The 22756-nt window shown below is 46.7% G+C and overlaps 1 long non-coding RNA gene across 1 annotated transcript; it reads left to right on the plus strand.

Moving 5' to 3' along the window:
• Positions 1 to 2148: 2148 nt before the first annotated feature.
• LOC109311464 lies at positions 2149 to 22119 on the plus strand. Its single transcript, XR_002101513.1, has 3 exons — positions 2149 to 2159; positions 14241 to 14247; positions 22040 to 22119. It is a non-coding gene; the product is annotated as an uncharacterized LOC109311464 (long non-coding RNA).
• Positions 22120 to 22756: the final 637 nt, after the last annotated feature.

Genomic DNA, 22756 nt, shown 5'->3' on the forward strand with positions numbered 1-22756 from the left:
CAGTCTCACCTCCATCCTTGAAAAGGTCTTTAAAAAGATTATGAAGGATCATATCTGTGGGAGTCCAGTGGGACAAATAATGCAGCAGGGAAACCAGCATGGGTAGCAGGTAGATCATGCCTAACCAATCTGGTTTCATTGTATGACATAGATGTTTACACGGTCTGGTGGGTGGCAAACTGGCTTAGCGGTTGCACCCAGAGAGTGGTAGTAGATGGGTTGGTATTGACCTGGAAGGATATGGGTAGTGGGGTCCCACAGGGTTTGGTCCTTGGACCTGTACTCTTCAATATCTTCATCAGTGACTTGGATGTGGGTGTGAAGTGTACTCTGTCCAAGTTTGCGGATGATACTAAATTGTGGGGTGAAGTGCACACTCCAGAGGGTAGGGAATGACTGCAGGCAGGTTTGGACAGGCTAGAAAAGTGGGCAGTACACAACAGGATGCTGTACAACAAGGACAAGCGCAGAGTGCTGCACCTAGGGTGCAAAATATCCAGCACATCTACTGGCTGGGAAGTGACCCTCTTAGCAGGACAGAAGCAGAAAAGGATTTTGAAGTCACAGTGGACTCCAAGACGAACATGAGTTGTCAGTGTAACAAAATCATCAGCAAAGCTAACTACCGTTTATTATGCATCAGCAGATGCATGACAAACAGAACCAAGGAGGTGATACTTCCCCACTATGTGGCATTGGTCAGACCGCAGTTGGAGTACTGTGTCCAGCTTTGCATGCCATATTTCAAGAAGGATGTTGATAGACTCAAGAGGGTCCAGAGGAGGGCCATTCATAAGAGTAAAGGCTTACAGGACAAGCCCTATGAGGAGAGACTGAGGGACCTGGACCTCTTCAGCCTCCACAAGAGAAGGTTGAGAGGTGATATTGTGACTGCCTACAAATTCATTAGGGGGACACAGCAAGGGAGAAGAGATGCTCTGTTCACCAGGGCACCTCTTGGGGTAACAAAGAACAATGGTCACAAACTGACAGAGAGAAAATTTAGACTAGATGTCAGGAAAAACTTCTTCATGGTAAGGGGGGCCAAAATTTGGAATGGGTTTCCAAAGGAGGTGGTGCTCTCCCCTACCTTGGGGGTCTTTAAGAGAAAGCTGGATAGGCATCTGGCTGGGGTCATCTGACCCCAGCACTGTTTCCTGCCTAGGCAAGGGGTCAGACTCAATGATCTGTTGAGGTCCCTTCTGACCCTAGCATCTATGAAAAAACCAAAATGATCAAGAACAGCCAGTATGGGTTCACAAAGAGCAAGTCATACTTAACCAAACCGATGTCCTTCTATGCTAAGGTGACAGGCTCCGTTAATGGGGTGGGAGAGCAGTAGATGTAATATACCTTGACTTTAGTAAGGTTAAAGTAAGTTAAAAGTAAGTGAGGCCAGGAGAAAAGAATATGTGATAGGGTATGTGAGTCAGTGAACTGACAGCCCCCCTCCCTGTGAGGGGGCCCTGAGTTCAAATGTAGAGCTTTGTTCCCAGTCAGACAGAACTTTCTTCATTGCTCTTGATCCATTTTATCCAGCGACCATGAAATGCAGAGCCCCTGGCTCTCGGCTGTGGGGGCTGCCTGTCACTTTTTCAGGTTCTGGGACCTGGGAGCATGGCCGCCTCCCCTTGTGAGGTCTGCTCCCTTTTGGGGTCTCTGGCACGCCAGCTGGAGGAGCTTCAGGCTGCAGTCCAGAGACTGCGTGCCATCAGGGACTGTGAGCAAGAAACTGACTTCTACTGCCAGGCCCTTCTCCCCTGGGAGACAGAGGGTAGACCACGGTTGCAGGTACAGCTTGCTTCAGGCGGAAGAAGGCAAGTGGCAGCAGGGCAGAGCCCCCCACTCCGAGTGCTGATGAAGGTGTGGCAGCATTGGGAGTGAAGGCCATGCCCTGCTGCTGCCTAGACCAAGCCATGCTTGTATCATGCCCCCTCCTCCTCAGGGCTGGCTGGGCAAGCAGCAGCAGGGCATAGCCCCTACGGCTCCCCCTGCTGGGGCAGAGGCAGTCACAGCTGGAGGAGCCGTGGGTGAAGCCCCTGTGGCTGCCCTGCCCAGCCCCACTCCCTGCCTGACTCAGGCTCCCGGCATTAAACAAAAAACAAAAACTCCACACTCACCAGCTCTGGCAGCGGTGTTTGGGGCCTCTAAGGGCTTGTGTCAGAGTCCCCCCACACACACAGTGTGGGGCAGTAGGGATTGCTCCCCTCTGCCTGGCACCCATGCATCAGCTGCCCCAGGGTGTGGGTGCAGCACAGGTAGTCGCTGGAGTACAGCAACTGCCATGCTCCAGCAGACTGGAATTAATTGAGTCTGCTCCAGCATGCTGGAATTCCAGCATGGTGGATCAGCCTCACTGCTCATCTGTAGGCACTCTGTGTTACTATTTACGTGTTTTCTCCCAAACAATTTGGTTCCTAATTATTTCAAAGTGTGAATTTGGCCCCTAGTGACCAGGTGTTCATGCTGACCATATTTCATCTATCAGCTACCTCTGATAGTGGTACCCAAGGTGGTTGTGTGACTGGAGGGGTCCTTTGGAAACAGGTGGACCAGCTCTTCAGGAGCTTTCCTTCCTTCTCATGGGAAGACTTGCACCAGGGGTTGGGGACACTTGGGGGCTGCCTTGGCAGATGGTCCTGGTATTGGGTAGGGGGACGGTTGTTTGTTCCTCCACGCCTGTGTTCTCTCCCGCTGCCCCCAACCTCTGGTGCCCCAGTTTTCCTGCCTGGAGGAGTAAACAGTCCCTTTCCTACCCAGTGCCAGAGCCATTTGCCAAGGCAGCCCCCAGGCAACCCCAACCCCCACGCCCCAGTTTTCCCACCCAAGGTAGCAAACAGTCCCTCTCCTACCTATCCCCAAGCTCTCTCCTCCCCCTGTCACTTTTGTGACCCCTTCCCCTGGACTGCTTGGCTTGATAGATAGTTCTTAGTCACAATGCAAGTATCTGCAAAAAGAAAATGTTTAAGGAGTTTACCTGTGATCCAAGCAAACTGAAAAATTATACCCTGATTAAAAAATATTAATTAGCTCAATTGATAGCTTTAGATTTTCTGTGAGTTTTAATTTATGGTGAATAATCATCTTTAATGAGTATTCCATGCAAAGCTATAATAGAATCATACTTCAATACAACCATTAAATATTGTGAAAATCACTATTTCTTAATTGTGCATCTGATTCAGTGAGCTAGAAAACTCACTTCAGTTACTAAAATCTTCCATGAAAAGCTTTTCAAGAGTTATACTCAAGCTTAAATCCAAATAAAATAAAATATAAATAAAAAGTAAAATAAAATTATATTTATTTTGCAGAGGTAAGAAGAGCAAAATCTGTGTTCTAACAGCTATTAGCTACTTACTCTGTTTTTGAGAGCTTGCTGAACAAACAAGAGAACAATGGAAGGTGTGTTATTCCTGGGTCCAACGCTGTCAGCTTCCAGGAACAGATTAACTTTATTAACACAATAAGCTGAAGGAGAGAAGTATAACTGGCGGGCAACTCAATTATGTTTCTGATTGGAGGTTTACCTTACTGACCATCAGCCAGTTCCTACCAACCAGCATGGGTTGGAGTGTTGTCATGGTAGTCCAGAAGATATATGACTCAGGGGTTTTTGATAATATATTTATTGGACCAACTATATAGCTAGGAAAGATGTTAGACAAACTTTCGGGAATTTGACATCTCTCCGAAATACATTATGATCTTTACTTACTACAAAGTGCCAAGAGATGATTCATTTGTAGACAAACAAGAGACAATAGAAATCTACACTTTACATTTTAAAGCTGGGGCAGGAAAAATATGACCCATGGGCCCCCTGAAAAATTTTGAAAATGAATATTTATCTGCCCCTGACAGCCTGTCAAAGATGGCAAGAGACAGCGGCAGGATCCAGCAGCCACAGCAGCAAGGCCAGCCCAGCCCTGTCCCCTCAGCCCCCAAACAGAAGCCTCTGCCTAGCAGAGGCTTCTGGCCTGGGACCCTGGTGCTGCTCCCCGCCTCCCTCCACCATAGAGGGAAATTCAGATATGAAGTAGGGAATGGGGAGGAGGGAAGCAGGAGAGGAGCACAGGAGATCACCCCAGTACTTGGGGCCAGGCCAGGCTGGCTCCTGATGAGTCCTGTGGTCCCAGCCATGCAGCTGGGAGCCACATGGTGCTGAAGTGCGGCAGGCAGGAAAGTGGGGAAATGGCAGCAGCAGGTAGGGGGGAGAGTAGTAGTGAGTGGGTGTGTGGTAGCACAATGAAAGCTAGGTGGGAGCACTGAGCCTGTGCTTGTACCCCAGAGCCAAGGCCAGCAGGGGCCCAGGGTGGGGTGGCAAGAGCGCAGAACCAGGGCTGGCAGGGTTGGTATGGAGCTGGGTTTGGCTGCACCAGCAGGGAGAGGAGAGAGCCTGTCTGGCTCCACAGAGCCCCTGCCAGCCCAGGCCCTGTGCTGTGGGGCCCTGCCGGCATTGACCCTGGTGTGCTGGTGCAGGCCACACACACCCGCTCAGCTGTCACTGTGTTCCCATGCCCCCACTCACTGACACTCATCCCCCACCTACTGCCTTCATTTCCCCACTTTCCTGCCCACCACTGCCTACCCACTGGCCACTACAGCACCATGTGGTTCCCAGCTACGTCGCTGGACTGCAAGACTCAGCAGGAGCCCCTGTGATTCTCAGCTGGCTCCATGCAGTGCTGGCTGGGCCAAGCCAGCTCCTGCTGCATCTTGTGGTCTTGGCCATGCAGCTGGGATGTGGTGCCAGAGCAGTAAGCTGGGTGGGGAGGGGAGACAGGGAAGTGGCAGAAGAAGAGCAGCAGTGGCAGATGGGAGGGGGAAGTGGCAGTGAGCAGGAGCACAGGGCCCATGCAGGTGCCCTGGGGCCAGGAGCAGCAGGAGAGAGAGAGAGACACTGCCATACATGCACACCACACACCCCCTCACACACCCTAGCCACCCTCCCCTTCCACACATGCTACAATCTTCCCCAGCCACCCTCTCCCCATATGCTCACAAACCACAGACCTACCCACACCCCACATATCTAGCCACACACATGCTCCCCCACCCCACATACACACCCCACACCCCTTAACCCCATACATACTCATACACTCACCTATCCACTCCCACAAACCATCCCACACACCCATAACCTCCCCCACACCCCTACAAACCTATAACTGCCCCCCATGCCCCCACAATATACAAGAATAAGAATTCATTTTAAGCTACTATACAATCACCTCTATGTACACTATACAAACACAAATAAATAAGGACAAAAATATTTTTGAGATCAAATTAATGAATGTTGTAGTAGGTGTTTGATTTTTAGAATATAATCTGGTATTTTTCTGTTTTTGAGATAGCAAACCCCCTGCTGAAAGGAGTACTTCCAGGGGCAAGGGGAGGGACTTCTGGTCCCAAGATCATGACCAGGGAGCAGGCACCTGTCAAGGGGCGGAGCTACCCTTGCAGCCCTCGACAGCTTGCCAAAACTCAGTAAGCAGCCCTCCAGCCAAAATAACTGCCTGCCCCTGTTTTAAAGGCTGCTTGCAGACATTAAAAAAAAAACCCAAAAAACCAAACCACACCTTACTGGAAGAAGCAACTGGACTGGGTGCTTTAGCAGGGCTTTTTGATGCTTTTAGCTAAAGCTGATTCAATCAGCTATTTGATAAAAACACCAAAAAAGCCCCTCTAAAGCACCCAATTGATATAGATGTTGGGCAATCTGGGTTCAATTAATGCACTGCTTTTTCTGGGCATGTGCTGGGCTCAGCATGGAAATGTGTGGAGTTTAAAGTAAAGCCACTTGTTTTGTTTTATTTTAATGTCTGCAAGCAGCCAAAGAGATGGAAAAGTGATGTCCCACTAATGCTGACCCTCAATCAGAACTGAAAATTGGCTCCACTCCTAATGTGGGACTTAATCTTTCACCACTTAAACATGTAGCTCTCTGACCTAGAGATGAGAGGGTTACCAAATAAACCAGACATATTAATTAGTGACTGAACGTATCACCAGGATAACTCATAATTGGTAAAAGCTTCTTGTTTATACTCAACCAATTGGTGCATTTTTAGTTTGGTAAATAAAGTCAAATTTCATTTCCCCATATAGAACATACATAAACAGTAGAGAAATGATATATTCCTTCTGCACTAAGTACCATCAAACACCAGCTAGGGATTTGACTTATCAGAGTTAGCCATGCACAAATTTGTTTAAAAAGTATAATGGTACTCCATGATAAAAATTTGAGTGGTAAAGGTACCAGCACCTCATCGGTCCACATAGATACAATAAATAATACCAGGAACATATAAAAATATCCAGTGATTCTTAAACCCTAGTCCAGCAAAGCACTCAAGTACATGCTTACCTTGGAGCCTACAAGTAATCCAGGACTGCAATATTTGAGAACAGCAAGGGCATAAACATCAGATTAAATGCAAAAGGGAGAACTTAAATGCAAAGTACACATGCTGTTTAGAGATCATTATTGGATTCATAAATTCACAAATGTGATTTAGTGCAGGAATACAATTATAAAGTGACCCTACATCAGTGGATGGGAGATTCACTGGACAGCTAAGTAAGCAGCTCTGTATCATGTCTTTTCATGTTTCACTTTTGCTTTACATTACTGCATACACACACATCCCTGAAGTGCGGCTTCCCACTACATTTTGACACTTATTTAGCCATCTAGTTATTAGGCCTGTGCCAGTAGGCAGCTATGTGATCTGGCTTCGGATCTGGCAGCTTCAGATGCCAGGAATCTGATCCGGAGCTCTGGATTGGTTTCCCGCTTTGATCCGGCTGAAGCAGCTCTGAAGCTTCAAAGCCGCCTTGGAGATCCAGCCATAGGGTATAATGGGGAATCAATGAAATAGCTATAACTTTGTTTTTTGTCTGATTTGGATGAAACATGCAGGGATGGTAGCCTCTGCAGAGAGCATGAAGCATGCCAAGTTTCAGGAAGATTGGTGCAGGGGTTTAGGGGTAACTGCACCCCAAATTCTTGAAAGCAAGCCTCATGTCACGTATGCGTTACACCACAGGGGGGTGAAAACTGCAGGGGTAGTAGCCCCTAGTGAGGCCACAAAGTCTGCCAAATTTCAAGAAGATAGGTGCAGGGGTTTGGGGGAAACTGCACCTCAAGCTGCTGACAGGCAAAAATCGTGACATAGATGACCCTGGCAAGCTTCATGGCCACAGCAGGGGCAACCACCCCTGCGATTTTCAACCCGCTTGCACCTATTATCTTGAAACTTGGCAGGCTTTGTGGCCTCACCACGGGCTACTATCCCCACAGTTTTCACCCCCCTGTGGTGTAACACACACACACACATACAACATGAGTTTTGCTTTCAAGAACTTGGGGTGCAGTTCCCCCCAAACCCCTGCACCTATCTTCTTGAATCTTGGCAGGCTTCATGCTCTCAGCAGGGGCTTCAAGCTACCACCCCTGCAAGTTTCATCCAAATCAAACAAAAACAAATGAAATTATAGATATTTCATTGATTCCCCATTATAACCTATGGCCAGCTCTCTGAGGCGGCTCCAAAGCTTTTCCAAAGTGGTTCAGAAGCTCCGAACTGTTTTGGAAAACCTAAAGAAGCCAGTGCTTTAATCAAGACATGCTGCTTTGGATGCCGAAGTGTCTGAAGCTTCTCCAGATCCAAAGCATAGTCCAAAGCCTCACATAGCCCTACTAGCTGTATACACCTGCAAATTGGGGATCTGCACCACAAAACAGGTAAGTAACCATGCCTTTTATTTCTGAAAGTTAAGCCTCTAGTGCTAATGCATATCTATCTTGCTGGTAACAAAAGATTTAATAGAAAATGTGACAAGATGATTAACTTCAGTACAATTTCAAAGTGTTTAACTGAAGCTAGACAGTAGAGGTTTATACAGTCCACTCTTAGAAAACTGAAATTACTTTGCCTTTTTTGTCTTTTGGTGTCATAGATGATTTGAAACAGAGACTTACTGACCTTAACTGCAAACTGACTTTCACATCAGAGAAACTTTTCATCTATTATTAATAACTGACATACAACATCTTTTTTAAAGATCCCAGCACTAGCACCAACTGTTAAGTCAGTTCATAGTATGATTCAAAATTGTCGGACGAAGGCCTTGCTTTTATATCTATAATACTCCAATTATAGTGTTTTTGAATCTGCAGTTTAGGTTTAGACCACAAAGGTAACTTTATTTCAAAGTTTGCAATTGTACTTCTGGGAAGTCTGTGATTGTACTTCTGATGCCAATAGCAAGTTCACATTATTGCCTATTGTTCCAATAAGATGCTTTTCATTCGTATATTTATTTACTTCAAATACTGAACAATAATATTGAACTTGCTGGCTTTGAGTTGGAGACTGAGGGCACCTATACACTTGACAGACTTCTGCTCCAGTGCATGCTAATTAGTACACATCGGAGCAGACTCGATTAATCAAGTCTCCTGCAAGTCTGCTGAAGCATGCTAATTAGCATGCTCCAGCAGCCTCCACGTCATGTGTAGTCAGCGTCCCTACATTTCAAAATGGCGGTGGGACACTTTAACTAAACCTTGTTGAACGAGCTTCAGTTAAATTGCCCCTGCCACCATTCTGAAGTGCAGGACACTGAATACATGTGACGCTGTGGGTAATTAGAGCTGCTCTAATTAAAGTGCCTCCCCTCTACTCTGGAGCATGTGTATAGACATCCTGAAGTGTTAGACTGCCCTGTAATGTAACTGTGTAAATAAAAATGTCATTTTCTTAATAGATTTTGCTTAAGCAGTGACATATCTACCTATTTATTTTCTCTCTAGAATTTTCACTGCCCTCTCTTTGTGAGCTCTACAAAGACAATGTAACCAAGAGAAACCTGGATCCTATTTTTTCTTGAACTGCTACAATTGTGGAACTCCAAGGAATATGGAGCTTTGTAGGTATAAAGGGAATCAAATTTGACCACATAATTTTGATTATACTGAGGATGCACAAAAATAAATTATAACAGAGCAGTCTGTTCCTTTAAGAAGGAACAATCAGTCATGTTGATACAGTTCAGCTGAAGGGCACTTGCAGGAAGTGTCCTACTAGGAGCTTTAAAAGCTCCAGGAATGGTAAGCAAAGGAGGAAGAAGCAAGCTGCAAATATAACTGCTGGCTATGAGGAGGGGGTTAGGTTGCTGTGCTGCAAGCTAGACCTAAAGGGCTCCTCCTTGAGTACGTAGGACAGGGTAGAAGGATTTTTTATTTATTTTTTGGTTTGTTTGGTGCCTAAAAGCCAAGTACTTTAAGATAATTGGCTGAGAAGCTCTGAAGGGAGCAAAAGCCTGCCTGCAGAAACCAGCAGGGTAGATAACCTGCTAAAAAGAACACGTCCAGCTTAGCTCTTAGACCCCAATATAAAATGGCAGCGCTAGAAAGTAAGTGGAAAACCACCTTTTTATTTTTTAACTGAAACTGCATGGAGTCAGAAATACACTAACTTTCACAGGTCTGACCAGATGTGGCAAGGTCAGGGTTCAGAAGCCAAGGGTCAACAGAGCTGGAATACCAGGTGTCAGTCCGAGTCTGCTGTACCACACTGGGGGTTGAGGAAAGTAAGTCCATGGTTAAGGCCAAACCAGAGGTCAAAATCCAGGGAATCCAATACACGATAGGGTAAACAGGAGTAGGGTACTGGGGTCTAAGGCAGGAACAAGGCATGAAGGTGAAAGGCAAGAGCAAAGCAGGACAAGGGCTTGGGCACAGAAGACTTACTGGGTATCACAGCATCCATGAAAGCCCCAACAAGCTGCCTGCTCAGGGTTGCAGCCAGAGAAGATGGCTGGGTCAGGCCAGGAATGGGGAATAGCTGGGGAGCGCAGTATATACTAGCCATGATGCAGTCAAATGGAACAGGCAGGGCTCCCAGATTGGCTGATGCAAGCCAAGTGCAGCCCTTTTGAAACAACTGGTGGCAGAATGCAGGAGGAAGCACCAGGGAAGCTCCATGGGAGAGGAGCCATACTGGAACCTCCCACCTTAGCAGACAGGAGATGAGGCAGTTGGCAGACAGCAAGCATCGCAGACCAGAAGTAAGGGACATGAGTAGCCAGCTTGCCCATCCAGGCAGCACTCAGGAGCCCAGACAGGGGCAGAGAGTGGGACCTAAGTGTCCAGGAGCCCATAGAGGGACTGAGTGTCACCCAGAGCTATTCCCCAAGTGGGACAGCCTCACAGCAGACAAGGCAAGCCCAGGTTGTGTCTATTGCTTGGACTGGTGATTCTAAAATGGGCAATGCCTTGGAGTGGGGCCTACCATCTTAAAGGGACCAGATAAACCACCTTGAAAGAGGAGCTGTTAACATCTGTGATGGCACATCTCTTTGGAAGAGGTGTGGTTGGGATGCAGGGGAGGAGGAACCCCGTGAAGACACCCAGCAGGACTCTCCTTAGTCCCTGTGACAAGCTACTGTGGAGGTCAGGTACATTCCCATTAACCCCACTTTACCATTTAAGACCAAGATGTGGTGGGCAAATCTGGGGGTGACAGGAATGGAGAGTGGGACTGTCAACTAATAACTCTGCCACTGGAGGGCCCTAGCCCTTGCCCCTGCTACAGTGGTGCATTGGTCAGAAATTACACATCTTGACAGATAAGATGGAAGACAGACAACTAGCAAGTACCAGTCCTGAGTGTTGGAAGCAAACCCAGGAGATGATTTTGCAATTCCTCCAGGGACAACACAAACAGCTGGGAGAGTGTGCTACAACCCAAGCTCAGGAAGTAGAAATGCAGAATATCTTGCTTGTGAGACACAAAACCCTAAGAGCTACTGGCCCATAATACTTTGGTAGGCTTCCAAGGGGCAGAGGAGCTCAGGATGCCTAGGATGGTCAAAGAAGATAAACCCAAGGCTCATCTACAATCATGTGAAAGAATGGCAAATGCCATAGGTTGGGGCCAAGACCAGTGGGTCAGAAGGATAGGACCCCTCTTGATGGGAAAAGCACAGGTCGCCTATAGGGCCTTACCTTGGGCAGAAACCTCACTTTACCAGAGAGTAAAAGAAGTGATCCTTTACCATTGGCAGGTCTTACTAGAACATTATAGACAGTAATTTTGGGCTCATGAGTGAGTGGAAGACAAGTGTTCATGCCTGCTCACCCCTACATTTCAGGATCTGGTGGCAAAGTGGCTGAAGTCCAAAGCAAGCAGTAAAGGGGAGACACTGGATCACATAACTCTAGAGCCCTATGTGAGCAGGATAGTCAATCTTATCCCCGTCTCTCCTTTAGACTCTCCTGCCACGACTTGAATGAAAGAAGAAAGAAAGAAGGTTACTGTTTTTTCATGGTTCTTGGATAGAATAATGCCACCCCGATGTCAATTGCTCACAGCGTATGTTTATTTCCAGGTAACAGTGGTGAAATGGCAATATCTTCACCAATTACGTCATTGGCCAAGGTAATCAGAGTTACAATCAGGAAATGCTCAGACCAGATGTTTAATAAAGATTCTTCACCGCTAATTATCTCATTAGTGGCATACACTTTCTGTGTTCCCCATTCTCCGTGGGTGCACAACCCTAAGAGCAGTCTCTAACTGCTCTCTCTCATGATCTGTTATATTGCTCCCAGCTTCCTCAGCCCCAACGGACCTCAGACTTGGGGATAACCCCAATTCCCTCCCTTCCTTCACTAAGGGGCACAATCCCTTCTTAGAAGTCCCGGCTGATCCGCCACCTGGCAGCTCCGCTTTTCACCACGCTCACCGGCACAGTGGAGTTACCAGCAAGAAAAACTCTTTTTGCTGCTGCCCTGCTGTGTCTCTCAGGGATCTGCTGCCTGACAGGATTCCTGGCAAGGTGATCCTCTTCATCACCAAACTGCTACGTAACTCAGGGCTTTACTGTCTTCTTGGAGTCCATCCAGATTGCCAGTAAGTCTACTTCTTTCTCCATGGAACTTCATCACCTTTCATGTCTTCTTCTGGTGCCCGAAGGCAATCAGGCTGTCTCTTGCCTCCTGTTTTATGCCTCCCTCAGCAGGCTAATAGCCCTCATCATGCCTGAGGTGTGTAACTTCCCCACCTGGTTGGGTTCACTGTCGAGTCAGCTTGACCCAATCTTCCAAGTAACAGGGCTCTTGTCTGAGTCCCTGTTACACCCTAGAACAGTTCTGTGGGACTTAGATGGAGCTACTCAGAAATGGGTACACCAACATCAACCCCAGTCACTCCAAGAGGCACTCAAGCAAGCAGAAGCCTACACCAAGGCTGAGGTGGGATCCCCTCAAGAGGGCAGTGATATTTCCATCCCAAAGGGTATCTGTAGGGAACATGAGGGCCCTCCAGGGAAGAAAGAAGGGCTCCAACCATGCGCAAAGTAAAATGTTTTAATTGTGGCCTGCTGGAGTACATACAGTGGCGATGCCTTTCTAGTCTGCTGGCCAGTGTACTCACCAGGGAGAATCCTAAGACCAAGGTAAATCCATGGGATGGGTGGATGGACTACAGTTTCAGTATCCTGAAGAAATGGAAAGTGGCACTGAGACCCATGGTGAGAGTGGGAGTAGACATCTGAGTGGTGCCAGACCATACTTGATTCTGGGTGCACCCGAACTATACTGAATACCTCGGTGATAGCTCACTGGAATTGGGGAAGCCACAAAATGCACTATCCTGGTGTGTATGCACCAGGCAACCCAGAATGTACCACAGTAAGCATCTAAGATGTGTGGTCTAGAAACCCCCCACAAATTGCCAGTGGGGTTTTCAAGTGAGCTCTCCTGTGTCATGATCCTGGAGTGGGATTTACTTCCATGAGGTACTGTGGGCAGTCCTTGGGAGCTTTTTAGCCTCTTCAGGGACAAGATTAGAGACCAAACTTATGGGAGAAGAACCAAAGGTGGAATTGAGAAGCCAAACAGTGGAGAAGCAATTAGGGAAGGCTCAGAAGAGACAAAAGGCCTACTATGATTGCAGGGCCTGGGAACGGGAATTGGAGGTTGGAGACAAAGTATTAGTCCTGGTTCCTGATCAGAGCAGCTGGCCCAGTGGCATAGCCCATATCAGGTGACTTGACAAGTATGGCCCATGGCCAGATCAGTGGTGGGAAACCCAAATTTAACGTATACATTTACTAAAGCCATGGAAAGACAGGAAGGCTCTACTGATGGCACCTTATCCTGACAAATTGGAATTGGGACCCCTGGATGACTCCATGAAAGCAGTCCTGGGAAAAGAACACAGTCCTAAGTTAGGAGGGCAATTGACCATGTATCAAAAGGCCCAGGTAACCTGCCTAATAAGGGAATACGAGGATGTATTCCAAGATTAATGTAGATTAGTCAAGGGGGTGGGTGGTGCATCTAATCATTACCCCTCTGGAATGCATGGTTTGAGAGTCATGGTGGTGTATCCCAAAAAGATTACATGACAGTTAAACAAGAGATTTGGCAGATGCTGAGTCAGGGCATCATTAAAGAGTCACAGAGTCAGTTGTGGAGCCCCATAGTAATGGTACCCAAACTGGATGGTTCATTATGGCCCTGTATAGATTCCTGGAAAATTAATAGTGCAGCAAAATTTGATGCATTCCTGATGCCCTGAACAGAGAAAATGCTAGCTGTGAGATCTGTATGTGTTCAAACAGATGCCCTTTGGTTTGCAGGTTGCTGCTGCAAATTTCCAAAGGCTTATGAACAGACTGCTGGCACCCCATCAGGTATACATAAGAGGATACATTGATGATGATGTTATTTTTCTAGCTCTAGGTGCCAACACGTGAGAGGCCTGCTCACTGCTCTGAAGGAGTTGTGAGGAGCTGGCTTGACAGCTAATTCCAACAAGTGTGCTGTAGGACAAGCAGAGACAAAATATCTGGGTTTTCCGGTGGGACATGGGCAAGTCAAAACTTTGGCTGACAAAGTCCAGGCCATCCAAGACTATTGAAAACCCATGACAAAGAAGCAGGTACGCTCTTTCTTGGGATTAGTGAACTATGGAAAGTTCATACCTCATTTATCTGAAATCATTATGCCCCTAACCATTCTAACCAAGAAAGAGGAACCCAATCAGATTATAAACGGGTTCCTAGACAGGGACTAGACAGGCTTTTGAGCAATTGAGGAATGTTCTGTGTCAGAAACATGTGCTGTACACACCAGATTTTTTTACACCCTTTGTTTTACAAATGGATACCTCAGGCATCGCCTTGGGGCCCTGACATTTGCAAGTGAGAGAAAGAGATGAAGTCCCGATAGCTAAGCCAGTAGGAAGGTATTGGACTAAAAGCAACAATACTCTTGCTACTATTGAACGTGAGTGCCTTAGCCATAAAATGGCCCATGGAGCTTTTTAGATATTATCTACTGGGGAGAAACTTTACCTTGGTGACAGACCATGCAGCCCTGAGGTGGCTACAATCAGCAAAAACAAATAATGCCAGAATTACGTGGTGGGCCTTAGCATTACAAACATTTAGTTTCATAGTACGCTATCAATCTGGGAAAGGCAACGTGGTGGCAGATTTTCTTTCATGACAGCATGACTTGGAACCAGAAAAATTACACATGCCCTGGATTTTCCAAAGGAATTGAAAGATGCCTGCAACTGAAGGAAAGTGAAAAGAAGTTAGTGTAGCCACACACTTAAGAGAGGGTATGTAGCAGGGGCTCAGGCACAGGATACTTACCAGGCACCACAGCATCTAGAAAAGCCCCCCAGGCTGCCTGCTGAGGGTTGCAGACCGAAAAGATGACTGGGTCAGGCTGGGAACAGGGAACAGCCAGGGAACACGGCAAAAACTAGCCATGAGGCAGTCACGGGGAACAGATGGGGCTTCTGGATTAGCTGAGGGAGTGGTATGCAGCCCTTCTAAAGCAGCTGGTTATAGCACGCAGGGGGAATCACCGCAGAAGCTCCAGAGGAGTGGAGCTGTGCCAGAAACCATCCCCATCCCCTCATTGGACAGGAGATGCAGCAGCTAGCAGACAGCAAGTAGCTGTAGACCCAGAAGTGAAGAACATAAGTAGCTGGGCTAGCCCAGCTGGGTAGCACTCAGGAACCCAGAGAGGGGCTGAGAACGGGACCTGAGGATCCAGGAGCCCTGAGAAGACTTGACTGTTAAACCACCAGGGTCTGGAAGCCCAAGGGCTATTCCCCTGGTAGGATGGACTCACTGAGAAGACAAGGCAGGCCCAGGGTCTATCTAGTGTTTGGACTGGTGAGTATAAAAGGGGCAACACCTTGGAATGGGGCCCAGCATCTTAAAGGGGCTGCATCAGAGAAAGAAGAGGGACCAGAGAGACCACTTTGAGAGATGAACTGTTAGCATCTGTGACAGCACACATCTTTAGGAGAGAAGGAGGAGCCCCATAAAGATATTTGGTGAAACTCTCCTTAACCCTTGTGACAAGCTACTGCAGAGGCCAGGTATGTTCTCATTCACCCTGTTCTACCATTTAAGACGAAGACATGGTGGGTGAATCCAGGGGTGACGCAAACAGAGAGCGGGGCTGTCAATTAATCCTTCTGTCATCAGAGGGCCCTAGCCCTCACCCATGCTACAAAGAACAACAGCGCAGGAGGATCTAAGGCAGGTGCAAGACAGGAACAAGGCAGAGATTCAGATCTAGAGACACTAGCCAAAGCTTCAACACCAGAGCCAAGGTCAAAAGTACTGAGGAATCAAAGCCACAAAGTCCAACACAGGAGCAGGAAAACAAGTGTGAAGCAAGGAGATCCATAGAAGAAATACTAAGAGTATTGTTGCACTGACAAGAGCCTGCTGGAAATGACAGGGTTTTATATCCCTCCTATCAGAGACTTGTGGCCCCCACAGATCCTCCTAGGTCACTTGATCCCTTATTAATAGGGTGACATGTCCTGGTTTGGCTGGGACAGTCCCAGACTTCAGAATTTGTCTCAGCATCCCAGCTGTTGAACCAAAGTCCTGGATTGGTGGGACTCAGCCGGCACATGCAGCTGCTGAGTTAGGAACTGGACACATGCAAGGAGATTCATGTCAATCCAGGAACTTAGCTTCAATTGTCTTCAGGGAATCCAGCCAATGGGCTGTTCTGTGGTATGGACCCTGCCGGGTGGCGGGCAGAGTCATTTGCACAGTGGAGTTGGGTTCTGTAGAGAGCCATGGGTTCAGACTGTATGTGCGTCTGTGTGTGTGCATGTATATATGCCGTGCTGTCTTCCCAGGCCTGCCCCGTGAGCTGTGGGGTCGGAGTTGTGTGTATGTGTGTGTGCCATACTGTCCTGCTCAGCTTTGCTCCTCGGAGCTGCAGAGTCGGGCGTGTATGTGTGTGTCTGTGCATGCATGTGCACTGCACTGTCCCACCCAGCCCTGGTTGGGTGTGTGTGCATGCACACACACACATACACACACACACACACAGAGCTGTCCTATCCAGCCCTGCTTCTGGGAGCTGGAGAGTTGGGGCTGCGTGTGTGTGTGCACGCACACATGTGCTGGTGCCCCCCGCCCCCCTCCCCATCCTAGATTTCCATATCCTGTCCTGGATTTCCCTCAAATTATTATGGTTACCCTACCTATTAAGGACCTCAGGGTAAAGCCCAGGCCAGTCTAAAGGTGCTGTGGACTGGAGGTTTGAATTCCAGAGGTCCTGACACAGATATAGAAACTTTACAGTGCCTGCAAGTTCAAAAACTGACGTTTAGAAGGTGTGAAGTACTACATAGATAAATATAAAACTTACCAAAAATTGCAGCTTCATCTAGTAGAAGCCAAAATCAAGTCTCTTAATACTAAGTTATTTTTAGTGGGCTAGCTGAAATTGTCTGTGTGTTATACAAAATTAAATTGTAATTGAAACATTAGATGCAAAAATTCTAGAGAAGGGGCCATGATTTATGGGTAGATCTGGGCAATTTGACCTTATTTATAATGTATCAAACCAAAAACCTCTGGTTCATACTTAAATCTGAGTTTTGTAGGTCAAGAACCAATTTTAGCTTCTACAGGTAGCAAGTGATTGTTTTCTTGTGTGGTTAAACAAAGATATACCAATGTTATTCTTACTCAAGTCCAAGGAAATGGGCAGAATATGAAGTACAAGGACGAACTCAGAAAGCCCCTACTTTTCAGTCTCCATGTATCTAAAATGCTTATTAGTGAAAGTGCTACTATGCGAAGCAAAACAACAATATTTCACTTTTGGAAACTGACTTCAGGGAGTTGCACATTCTCCACAGGAAGAGTGACTAGCACATGTACAAAATTATCTCTTGAAAAACAAAACATTTTGTAAAGAGATGGAAAGTCTGTAGTTACAATGTAGTCTATTTATATAATTTGAAAGGTAACATAGGACACTTCTGATTTAAGTAGTGACCTGAACATGTATCATAACATTATCTGCATTAAAAGGCATGCATTTTTAAAAGATGTAAGAAATAATGAGTCAAAAAGTGGGTGCAAAATTGCTGACAAGGTATAAGGGTACATAGAAAAGGATAATACAGGTGAGGAATTACTATTGAATAGAATGGTTTTGCTGGTAGAAGAAAGGATAAAGTATGATTTAAACCAACAGAAGCACTAGTTTAATCATAAGACCACAGATACTATCGAAGCTCACTTGACAGGCATACTACTTGACAGACAAGAAATAGTAGGTATTTTTTCACTTTTCAATCATTTTCCAACCTAATGATGTACCTACCTCTACACACTCACCACTTGCTATCTGAGCAATTATCTTGGAGTACTTTACAAGCAAGCTTTATTTGATTATGCCATAGCATTACCTAATATAGATATTATCATCATTATATAGAATGGAAGATTACATTCTGACAAAGGCAAAGTAATACACAACAGCAAGAATCATTTGAATTTCACATGTGACTTGCTGGGTTTTAAATTAATTGTACCAGCTCAGGAAAAAAAACCTAGGCATTAGGAAGCCTTCCATTACATATCCAGTTTCAGCTGGAAAAAAGAATGCTACATACTTAATTGCCATTTACACATCTGTGTAATGACAAATTTTGGTACTTCCACGTTAGGGACAGACATTCAAAAAGCTGGAGCCTGAATTGGTTCAATCTTTTTAAGTTAGCCTAACCTGCAGAGATTGAATTAGTTTGCAACTGCAAAGACATTCCATCTGGACTGTGGAAATGTTGGCACATGCCTGCAGTCGCTCAGGTCAGGAGCCAAGGGGCGCTGGAGCGACCCTCGGCTGCAGGAAAGCTGTGCTAGGGCGGCGTGGTCAGCCCAGGGAGTAACTTGTAGTGAACTTGCCAGGGAGGGCTTTAATTTCCCCCACCCCAACCCTGTCCCACATGACCTGGGCTGGGGTCCACAGGTTGCAGCAGCAGGGCCAGGGGTGCAGCGAAATGCTAGTCAGCATGGCCCCTGAGGCAGGATGGTCAGGAATGGGGTGGGGGTTATTCCCCCCTTTAGCCCCACTGCCCCCAGGGGACTGCAGTGGGATCTGCCTGCTTCAACCACTGTTGTCCCCACTGGCTCCATTCATGGGGCAGAGTGGCAGGATAAGCCCCCTCTGCCCAACGCCACAGGGAGGCGGGAATGGCTCCCCTCTCTGCCCCCTGCCTAAGAGGCCCTGCTGGCAGGTCTCTGCTACTTGCCCAGGAAGCAGAACACACAGGTTCTAGATCCCCCTTACTCAGAGTGGGTTTGAACATGTGTCTCTTGCTTCCTGCCAAATGTGCTACCCAACCACCAAGCCAGAGGCTATGCATTATTCAGGATTTTCTCCACCCCTCCTCCAGTGGAGAGAACTATCCCACTGCACTTTGTATTTAATATTCATTAAGGCCCTTCTGGACATTCAAGTAAAGGCACAATAGGATCTGATGTGCGGTCCATATAATCAGACCACCTGTCATGCCATACATGCATGGCAGGAGGTGTGACTGTGGGATCCAACATTAGATCCAATCACACCTTTTTACTGGTGCAGGGGGCATGCAGGATTGAAATCCTGAACTCCCCCTGTATTTGAAAGTAGCATGCTCCAAAGGCTTACTAGGGCTGTGCCACCTGTCAGAATGTAAGGACAGGCAAAAGGAAAAAAAAACCCTCCTTGCAAAACAAAGAAAAAAAATAAAGACCTGATATGTCCATTTATTCACTTTTCTCCATGGTGCCAGGGTTCACAGTGGCTGCTGTCCCCCCTCTTCTCATTCAGTCCACCAGTTCCTGATCACTGAAGCTGTGATCAGGCAGTTTTGGGGGTTTTTTTGATAATTAGTATCTTGCTGGCTCAATTAACCACCCGCTGCAGCCAATTAATGCAGAAATGTTTTTTTCAAGCTCCTCCAAACTCTATAAACCCTGTGGGTCTGCTGCCCTGTTCCCGGGGACTCCAGTCCTGACTGGCAAGTGGGTACTTGCCTTCTCTGCCGGCCCCTTCTTCTCTTCCTTCCTGATGGCGTATAGGGCTGGAAATAGCTCTTGGAGACTTGATTGAATCAATTCACCACAGCTGGCAAGCTGATAAGGCTACATCTGGGTGGATCAGAAGCTCCCTCCAGAGCATAGCCATGCTGCTACTGCTGGACGGGCCCCTCTGGCTGGGGAGCTTCTCTGGGCAGGTATCCTTGATCTTCTCACATACCTTCCCCTTTAACTCACTGTTAGGCAGATCCTTACCATGAAATAACTGGGCTGACTCTGCCTCCAAGTGGCCTTGTTTTGCCAACTTTTCTTCTTCATAACATCTTGAAAAAAAATCAGCAACAGTACTAGTCTTCCCTGGTTTATACTCAATATTAAAGTGGAAAGGTTGCAGAGTCAATTCAGGTAATACACACATTGCCCATCTGTTTAGTCTTACACCATCTCAGCGGGGCATGGTCAGTTATCACGGTGAACTCATGCCCCATCAGGTAATACCAAAAGTAGTTAATACCCCACTTAATGGCTAAGCATTCACATTTTACTGTAGCATACCTCCTTTCTTGTGGGTTTAACTTCTGGCTGGTATAGGCTACGGGTTGTGAAATTCTGCTGACTTCTTGCCAAAGGAGAGTGCCTAATGCTCTATCTGAGACATCTATAGGCACAATGAAAAGTGATTCAAAGTCCAGGGTTTCCAGCACCACGTCTTAACATAGAGCATTCTTTGCCTTCTTGAATGCCTGCTGGGTCACAAAATCCCACTTAAGGGGCCCTTACCTTTCCCTTGCAACAAATCAGTTAAGGGAGCTGTTATTTCTGCAAACTGGGGTATAAATTGTTGGTAATACCTGGCAAGACCTGTTTGCGGCTCTGGGGTGGGATGTAGTGTCACAAGGCCTCCACCTTGTCAGCCAATGGATGAATACACCCTTGGCCTACCATAAACCCTAAGTACTTTGTTTCAGCCTTACCCAAGATACATTTCTTTGGGTTGGCTGTAAAATCAGCCCGCCGTAATTCCTGTAGTACTGCCCTTACTGCTTCTAAGTATTCCTCCCAACCCTGCGTATATATAATAATATCTTCTATGTAGGCATCTGTGTAGGCCAACACCCATTCAATTAGTCTTTGAAAGGTAGCTGACACCCCATATAACCCAAAAGGCATCCACCTAAATTCGTACAAGTCCCATGGAGTACCAAACAGTCTTGGCCATATCTTCCCTCCTCAACAGTACTTGCCAAAACCCTTCTGCTAAGTCCAGGGTTGAGATAAACCTAGCCTGTCCCACTTTCTCCAACAACTCGCTAATTTGGAGCATAGGAAAGGCATCAAAATGAGATATAGCATTTACTTTTCTGAAGTCCACACACAGTTGCAGCGACCCATTGGGTTTAGTCACTGCCACAATGGGGCCTATGTCAAGGACTCTGGGACTCTTGAATGATGCCTTGCTCTAGCATTTTAGTAATTTCCTCATGAATTGCCTGATATCTATAATATTGAATCCTCCTCATTTTTCTCTCTGCCCAACAGGGGTTATTATCTGATGCATTATCCCTTGGCACACCCTGGAATTTCACTAAAAACATCTTAAAATTCCCTTGCCAAGTTCCTCAACTGACCCTGTTGCCAGGTGCTAAGCTGGGTCCCAACTGGGACCGTTAGGGCCCCCGCATTTTGTCCTGGGTCTGCACCCAAGTCCCGACTGAATTTCTCATCCGATGGGGAGGGATCGACCAACAAGCCCTCCTGTTCCCTCCATTCTTTAAGTAAATTAACATGGTATATCTGCTTTTTTTTTCTATGACCTGGCTTGAAGACCTCTTAATCCACAGGGCCAACCTGCCAAACCACTTCGAAGGGGCCTTTCCAACACCTTAGGAATTTTCTTTTCGCATCTGGGAGTAACACCAGTATCTTCTGGCCTACTTGAATACCCCTCTCTTGAGTCTTTTTATCATAGGTGATCTTTCGAGCCCTCTGTGCTACCCTCAGGTGCTCCCGTGATAGCTCCCCCACCCACTGCAGGCATTGTCTCAGTTCTCTCACATACTCTACATTATTAATGCCCTTCAGCGGCATTTCCTCCCAACCTTCTCTCACCTGATCTAGCCAGCCCTTTGGGCGGTGTCCATATACCAGGTCAAACAGGGTACACCTGTGGTGGCCAGAACCAGAGGGGTTACTATCATGAGCAATAAATACATGCTTTTGTAGGCATTCAGGCAATTCTCTAAGCAGTTAAGACTAGCTAATGAAAAGCTTTCAAATTTGCAACCTACAAGTGGAATTTGTCTATCACAATTTAACCAAAGTGTCGAACCTAACTGTTTGCACTGATCATGGGACCACTGAGCCCCAAAAACAAGCACAGCTACAAGATTAGCTAATCTAACAGGTTTTTTAAAGGTCAAGCCATAACAAGATCTGACCACCTAATATAATTAGCACATTCCAAGGAACCCAGGAATAAGAAACTAAGGGCAGAGTAATGCTAATTTCAAACCTCAAAGTAATGTGGTGTAATTCGCTTATTGGGTGTACCTGAGTTCGGGCGGTACCCTTTCATGATAATTTCTAACACCTTTTGATCCCATAAGGTAACAGCTATAGGGCAAGATTGTGAGTGGCTCTAAAGCCAACAGATTAGCATAAGATAAGGCATAAAGGAACGTACTTGTCAAGTGACCAGTTAGAAGGACGGGACAGAAGGACCATCACTGTACCGCAGGACCCCAGACTCCCAGTGTGAGTGAGGACCGGATCCTGATGACCTTCCCGATGACCCCTCGAACAGCGTTGATCAGGGACGCCTGACTTCACTGGAACAACTTGGCATGAACCTGACATAGAGGGGCTGCTGATAAGTTGCCAACCTCATGTGGGAACTCTTTGTCATTCTATCTATCTGTTGCTATCATTCACTATTAGCTCTTTATTACTGTTTATATCTGTTTGTCGCATTAACCTTTCTGTTAACTGTTGTATGCTAAGCTATAAGTAAATTTGCCTTTACTTCACTCCTGACTCACCTCCTCGATCCCAAACCCAGCAGCTTCACAGCTGATACACTCATAGCGCCTAGCCGGCCTGTGACACACACCCCAAAGACTGAGGGGCCTCTCATGCCACGAACAACAAAAGGTGGGATCATAAGGTCCCTTTTACAGGGCTCTGCCTGAACACACTGGCACAGCATATTCTTCAAGGTCCCGTTAAACCTTTCCACAAGGCCATTGGCTTGAGGATGGTATATGGCTATACACAGCTGCTTAATTTGCAATACCTTACATAGACTCCAAAGGACCCCCAACATAAAATTAGACCCTTATAGTTTCATAGTTTCTAGGATCAG

This window comes from Crocodylus porosus, unplaced genomic scaffold (assembly GCF_001723895.1).
Source record: "Crocodylus porosus isolate Cpor-Errol unplaced genomic scaffold, CroPor_comp1, whole genome shotgun sequence".
Lineage (NCBI taxonomy): Eukaryota > Metazoa > Chordata > Crocodylia > Crocodylidae > Crocodylus > Crocodylus porosus.